The 7,113-nt window shown below is 42.7% G+C and overlaps 1 pseudogene across 1 annotated transcript; it reads right to left on the bottom strand.

The window, feature by feature from the left end:
- Window positions 1-3,156: 3,156 nt before the first annotated feature.
- On the bottom strand, window positions 3,157-5,087 carry LOC149848482 (arogenate dehydratase 3 pseudogene; annotated as a pseudogene). Its single transcript, XR_016432815.1, has one exon. The product of XR_016432815.1 is annotated as an arogenate dehydratase 3 pseudogene (transcript).
- Between the last annotated feature and the right edge of the window lie 2,026 nt (window positions 5,088-7,113).

Genomic DNA, 7,113 nt, shown 5'->3' with positions numbered 1-7,113 from the left:
ACTCACCATGAAGGAAAGTATTTTTCACATCTAATTGGAAAATGTCTCACTGCTTATTTGCAACAATTGAAAGAAAGATACAGATAGAACTCATATTTGTAACGGGTGCAAAGGTTTCAATGAAGTCAATACCTTCTTTCTGCGCATACCTCTTTGCTACTAATCTTACTTTGTACCTTTCCATGGATCTGTCATTATTATATTTGATTTTATATATCTACCGACATCCCATTGTTTTCTTCCCTTAAGGTAACTCAACTAAAGTCCAAGTATTGTTTTTGAGTAAAACATTTAATTTATCATTGAGGGTCTTCAAGAGCTTCTTTAAAACTCGATGGTTCATGTTGGGCATAAGTGTTGGACATGTAGGTTTGATAAGACATGGATAGTTTTGAGAGGTCTAATTGATATTTTATAGAATGGGCTTTAGTCATTTCAGTAGAACAATAAGAATAGCAATCACTAACTCTAACTGGGGGGATAGTGGGTTGAGACAATTTCTTAACATTATCGATTTCTTGAACCGGATTGGACATAGGTATAGATTGACTTGGGTTAGGACTAGTCACGGGATATGGATCTATAGAAGTGGCATTTGGATCCGGTACGGGAGAGGTATCGAATTCTTGGATAGATGAGTCAACCAGAAAATTAGAACTCGAGGCATTAGGACCGGGTTCAGTAAAAAGCTCAGAAATTGGCAAAATGGGACTCGGTATGAGACTTGACATATTTGGTTGGTTCTCCCCTTCATTTGGATACAGGTAGTAAGATTCATTTTCAAAAAATCTTACATCTCTTGATACATAAAGTTTTCTTGTAATCGGATAGAAACATTTGAAGCTCTTAATTGATGACGAATAATCTACAAAAACACATTTGATGGCTTTTTTCAAGCTTGTTTCAAAATTTGTCTTGAAGATGAACAAAACACTTACACCCAAAAACTTTCAAATGTTTAATAGAAATTTTTTGATTTCTCAAACTTTTCATAGAAATTTCATTTTCCAAACTAGAACTTAAGACACGGTTTATGATGTAACAAGTTGTAGCTATATCATCGGCCCAATATTGTTGAGAGATGTTCATATGAAACATGAGCGACCGAGCTACATTGAGTAAGTGTCAATTTTTCCTTTCATCGGCCCCGTTTTGTTGAGTCCCAACGCAAGTAGTTTGATGCATTATACCTTGCTGAGTCAAAAAATCACCAAGAACTTCATTAATGTATTCCCCTTCATTATTGTACCTCAGGAGTTTGATCTTGTGGTCATATTGAATATACACAAGATTATCAAAAAAAAATTAAAACTTTGGCCACCTCATTTTTATGCTTCAAAAAATACACCCAAGTAGTACAGGATTTATCTTCAATGAATGTAACATAATATTTAAAACCAAACACAGAGTCTATAGGGGTTGAACTCCATATATCAGAATGCACCAATTCAAAAAATATGTTACTTCTAACAGAAGAGTTTTGAAAAGGAAGCCGAGTGGCCATAATTAGCAAACTCGCATGCATCACATAATATACTATCATTGTCCAATTCTGGCAGCAAAAAATTTATGATTCTAGTAGAAGCATGTATAAGACGGGAGTGCCAAAGACTAAATATTACTTGATTGAGCACAACTTAAAAGGGCGCTCGTCGATTAACTGAAGATGTATAACCCATCACGTTTTATGCCTCTACCAATCACACTCTTTGTTCTCCTATCCTGAAATACCATATCCTTTGAAGATAAAACAGTCAGACAATCATGAATTTTTGTGATCTTACTCACATATATAAGACTAGCAACAAGTTTAGGAACAATGAGCACTTTTGAATCAATATCTTGATTGATAAGTTTAATATTTTTTGCGTCAGTAACCATCATGATTGATCTATCGGTAGTATATACTAGTTTTTTTGTACTAGCCAAATCGTCATCATGACTTGTCATATGGTCTGAGGTTCCTAAATTAATAATCCACTCATTGTTTGTAAGACATAAAAGTAAGGCATGTATTTTACCTTGCTGATCGGTAGGAGCATCACTGATGGGTGAGGTAGATGCTAAGTTCGTCTTAGCCATCTGCTAAAAAAATGGACCAGATCATCTTTGGTGACAAAATTTGTTGAATCTTTCTTTATACTAGTCTCCTTGTCACGGTTAGGACAACCAACAAGATTCCAGCATCAATCTTTGGAGTGACCCATTTTTTTTACAATAGGTGCACTTGAGTTTAGGCTTGGGTTTAGATCAGTCTTGAGTGGACTTGTTTGATGACTCAATTGACGATCGATTTTTCTTGAAGCCAACTTGAAATGCCATTTGTTTTGACTGTTCTTCTTTAGTTTTAAGGCCCGGATTCATAACTTTTCGGTGGGTTTCTTTGTGCTAGATCATGGTGCACATTGTGTTGTATGATGGCAGAGGCGTCGTCATCAAGATCTAGCTTCGCAAGTTTTCATAGTCTAGGACGAGACCTGCAAGCACTTTAAAAACCTTATCTTTCTAAAACTGTTTCTTATTTTCAAGAATGTTACTAGTTGGGGGTCAGTATTGAAGTAATTTATCTCATATTCCTCTAAGTATATCTATGTACACACTAAAAGGCTTGTCATCACGAGTATATTTAAAAATCTTCAGTTGCAGTTCATATACTCTTGCGAGGTTGAATTGTTCTTCATAGATTTCTTTAACAATATCCCAGATGTCCTTTGCAGTATTCATAAATAAAAAACATTACTATATCATTCTCAAATTCTCATTTCTTATAAGCGAGATTTGAGAGTCCTGGCTTTTTTGTTTTTCCCGATGATATATCTTAATTTGGACCTACTACTGAGAAACAACTTAACGAGTAAATGATTTTGATCATAGCAATCAATCTTAATATTGACAACACTGATAGATGTAATCCCAACATTATCAATAACAGAACCTCTTGTGGTGTTGGTAGTGTTACCGGCCGCTAGTTGGTCCAATGATCATCAATCACCGCTAAGAGCATTGATCTGATACCACATTACGAAACACAAACAAGCACACACACACAAGAAAAAGACAAATATTTATGTGGTTAGGCAATGGCTACCTACATCCACGGGTAGAAAGGGCCTTTCTACCTTATTATAATTCACTTTGCTCATTATTCTCGCAATATTTAGGAATAATCCCAATCAAATAAAAATAATTAAAATAACATGGTAACAAGATAATGCTGACATCTCGTTTACATAATCTAGTCAATTACTTTCCACTGTAGCTGAAGATAGTCTCCTTAAAACGTAGAAGGATAGGAATCCGCACCAGCTCATGACAAAAACAAGAAAAAAAAAATAGAGAAAGAAGTATTTGGCAATCCTTATAATCTCTATCATTTCATCTTCTTCAGTGTCCAATTCCCCCATTTTCTCTTGTTGCGCATACAACGATAAATACATACACAATGAGAGATGGTATTTTGATACTCAAAAACAACAAGACCGATAGTAACGACAACAATGAGGACTAAAATTGTAGCGACAATAAAGTAGTTCAACAATTAAATTCGATTGGGCAAACGAATCTCTATTCACACATATATGACGGTACGCTGATGATGGATTGATCGACCACCAGCTTTAATGTGAGTCGGTACTATCGACAATCAATGCACAGTGGGTTTGTTCAGTCGGAGGGGGACCAAGGGGTCATGTCCATGGGGTAGCTGCCGAGGACCCTGAGGAAGGTGGTGAACTCCTGGACCTCGGCGAGTGCGTTCTGGGCTCGGACGTCGGCCATGGACGCCTCGAAGTCGACGTAGAAGAGGTACTCGAAGTGCTTGGCGGTGCCGGTGCCGGTGCCGGAGATGCCGGCGTCGTCGTCGACGAGGCGGATGGGTCGGTTGCGGTGCGGGCGAGACTCGATCTTGGTCAGGCTGATGTTGCGGAAGGCGAAGGCGGAGAGCACCTTGAACAGAACGGAGGTGCCCTGGTCGTGGGCAAACACGATGCTCGTCTTGAAGGGCCGGTCCGTCCTGGGTATGATGGGCTCCCGGGCCAGCATCACGAACCGGGTCACGTTTCCCGAGTCGTCCTGGATGCCGTCCGCAAGCACGTTCAGCCCGTACAGCTCGGCGGCGCGGGAGCTGGCGATAGCCGCAGTGTCCCGCAGCCCGTTCGCCGCCACGAACTCAGCGGCCCCCGCCGTGTCGTCGAAGGCCTCGCGCGCCACGCTCGTCAGCCCGAGCTTGGTCGTCAGCGTCATCTCGCACTGAGCCAGCGCCTGCGGGTGGCTGATCACCCGTCTCAGGTGCTCCCGGCGCACCCCGGGCAGCGCCAGCAGGCAGTGGTGGACGGGTAACTGCACCTCGCCGACGATGTGGAGCCGGTGGCTTAGGAGGAGGTCATAGTTGCGGTGGATGCTGCCGCCGAGCGAGTTCTCGACGGGGAGCACGGCTCGGTCCGCCAGCCACAGCTGGACGGCCTGGAACGCAACCTCGAACTGGTCGCAGGGGATGGCCTCGCAGTTGGGGTAGGCCTTGCCCGCCGCAGCCTCGCTGTAGGCGCCAGGAACCCCCTGGTAGGCGACGCGGAGCTGGGAGCCGTGCATCGGCGCCGGTGAGAGGTCGGCTATGGTGAGCGGCTTGGGGAGCTTGGGGCCGACGGGCACAATCTCTAAGGACTCGTGGCTGTTGATCGATGCAAGATCGAGGACCGCCGAGGGCTTCTCGGTCTCCTGCTGCTGGGAAACCACCTTGCTGGCCAGGATAGCGCAGGAGCTCTGCCAGTCGGCTCGGCTCGGCCCCACCCCGCCGGAGAAGCCAGCCGCGCTGCTGTTGCTTCCCCCGAGATCCGGCGGGCGGTAGATGCTGCAGTGGATCGGATCTCTGGCCTGAGTGACCGAAACCCTGGTGGGCTTCCGCTGCACCCCGGAGAACATCTGATTGTCGATCAGAGATATGGAACTGCTAAAAGATATCGTCTGCATTGCTCCCTTTTTTGCTGGTTTTTTTCTTCCTTACTTGGAGAGAATGTGGAAAGAGAAGGAGAGTGGTGGTGATTCAGAGAGAGAGAGAGGAGAGGTTAGAATCATGGAAGCTCGGTCCTCCCTTTGTTGAAGTACCAAGCTGAAGGGAAAGAGTTAGGTTGGAGATTTATTTATATCCACGGGCTCTGTGTTAAAAATTACGGTTTTCTCTCCCTTTTGGGGGTCAAAAATGGGGAAGGTGACTTTTGCTTTCGTTTTCTGAGAAAAAACATAGGGATCGGTTTTTGTTTTGTTTTTTTCGTTTAGTATTTATTTACAAGAATGTCCCTAGAAACCTGATATAGTCAGTGGTTGTTGGGGTTCTTGGTTTATTATATCCATTTGCTTGGTTGGCCCTGAGGGATGGGACCAAGTTTGAGGGTCACCATGGACCGTGTCTTTAGAATTGTATAAATTCATTCAATTCCCCGAATCACATCATTCTTCGTATTAAAATTATCAAATTATGAAGTAAGCTTTTGTTTTTAGAACGATATATGTATAAAACAGTTCAGTCCATAATTGTATAAAGTGAAGAACTTAAATCATTCAGCAGTAGGCAAACTCTGCCTTAAAGTGTGATTAGGCCATCGTCACTGCGGTCTGCAGGGTCCTGCGTCAAGCTAAAGCCTCAGTATCGAATTCCGCTGGTGCATGGGGGCTGTGGTTGAACATTCAAGGTTGGGTGGTCGTATCTTTAACTAAAAGTTTTACGGAGGTAGACTCATTAAGTAAACCAGTTCTCAATGAGGGTTTTTCTTTCGTTAAAAAAAAAAAAGCATTGCATTTTACGCTATTGGGGTGTGATTGCTTGCCCCCAGAGAGTTGTGTCAATTTTAGTCAATTTTTTTTTTGTTTTCAAGAAAAAATTTTATATAATGTATCACAATCAGGTTACAAGCCATAGACTGTTGGGTCATTGACAATTTCGGGTGTTTGGATGCATGGATCCGATTGAGTGGAAATTCCAGGCTGCATGGCTTTTGTCAAACGAAGCAATTATTGAAGTTGCGGGGCCCATGAGACCTAATATTGGAGGTGTTTGGGAGTTCATTTTCCATTCCGAGCACCTTCCATTATTCCTAGGAAAGGAACGTGCAGGCTTGAAGACTTCAACCTGAGAAAGCTCGTTCCCCCAAACTAATTATAAGGGGTAATTGAGTAAATATGGCAGATACGGAGAGGAGGTGGAAATAAGTAGGCCGGTCACAAGTCCACCTACCATCTGTGGACGCATTATTTGGTAGGGGTGTCAGCGGGTCGGGTTTGGTTGGGACACAGGTGAAACCTGGACCAGATTTTTGGGTATGGTATCGGGTGCAGATTCAGATAAAAACTACATGAACCAAACTCGGACCATACTCGGTAAAACCATATTTTTTTATCATTTTTTTTACATTGAAAATTTGTGGGTCGTAATCAGAACTCGGGTCGGGTTTGGGTCTGGTATAAAATTTTATAAACTATACATGGGTCCATGTATTAATCTGACCTTCAGGTCTGGACCCGGGTCTTCTTATTTACAATACCCAGACCCTATAGGGTTTAGGTCGGGTCCAGCTAAAACCAGGTCGGTTGACACCGAGCACGTTAAAATAATGTTAGAAAACAGAAAAAAGGAGGGCAATTTTTGGGCATGAAAAAATAATGTTAGAAAACTAGGGGTGTCAATGGGTCGGGTTTGAGTCCCACCCAACCTGTACCAAACCCTCTAGAGTCAGGGTTTGGTGATAAATAAGAAAGTCTGATTAGGATCTGGGGCTGACCTGAAGGGTCGGATTAATATACGGGGCTGGGTGTGGTTTGTGAATTTCATATCAGATTCAGGCCCGACTCCAGTTTTGACTAAGATCCGCAAATTTCTCAATGTAAAAAATTAATTATTTTACCAGGTCTGGTTCATGTAATCCTTATAAGATGTCGGTTATGATGCCCAGGTCCGGTTCATGTAATCCTTATAAGATGTCGGTTATGATGCCCAGGTCCGGTTCATGTAATCCTTATAAGATGCCGGTTATGATTTCTTTCATGGTAGGTCCAATTGGACTCAGGTTCAGACCCAGTATCATTATTCAAATCAGGTCTGGGTTTCGTTCTACCTGGATCTGA

This window comes from Nuphar pumila, chromosome 1 (assembly GCF_984573655.1).
Source record: "Nuphar pumila chromosome 1, dmNupPumi1.hap1.1, whole genome shotgun sequence".
Lineage (NCBI taxonomy): Eukaryota > Viridiplantae > Streptophyta > Magnoliopsida > Nymphaeales > Nymphaeaceae > Nuphar > Nuphar pumila.
Note: the sequence above shows the minus strand (reverse complement) of the source record. Positions and strands in the feature narration are given on the sequence as shown.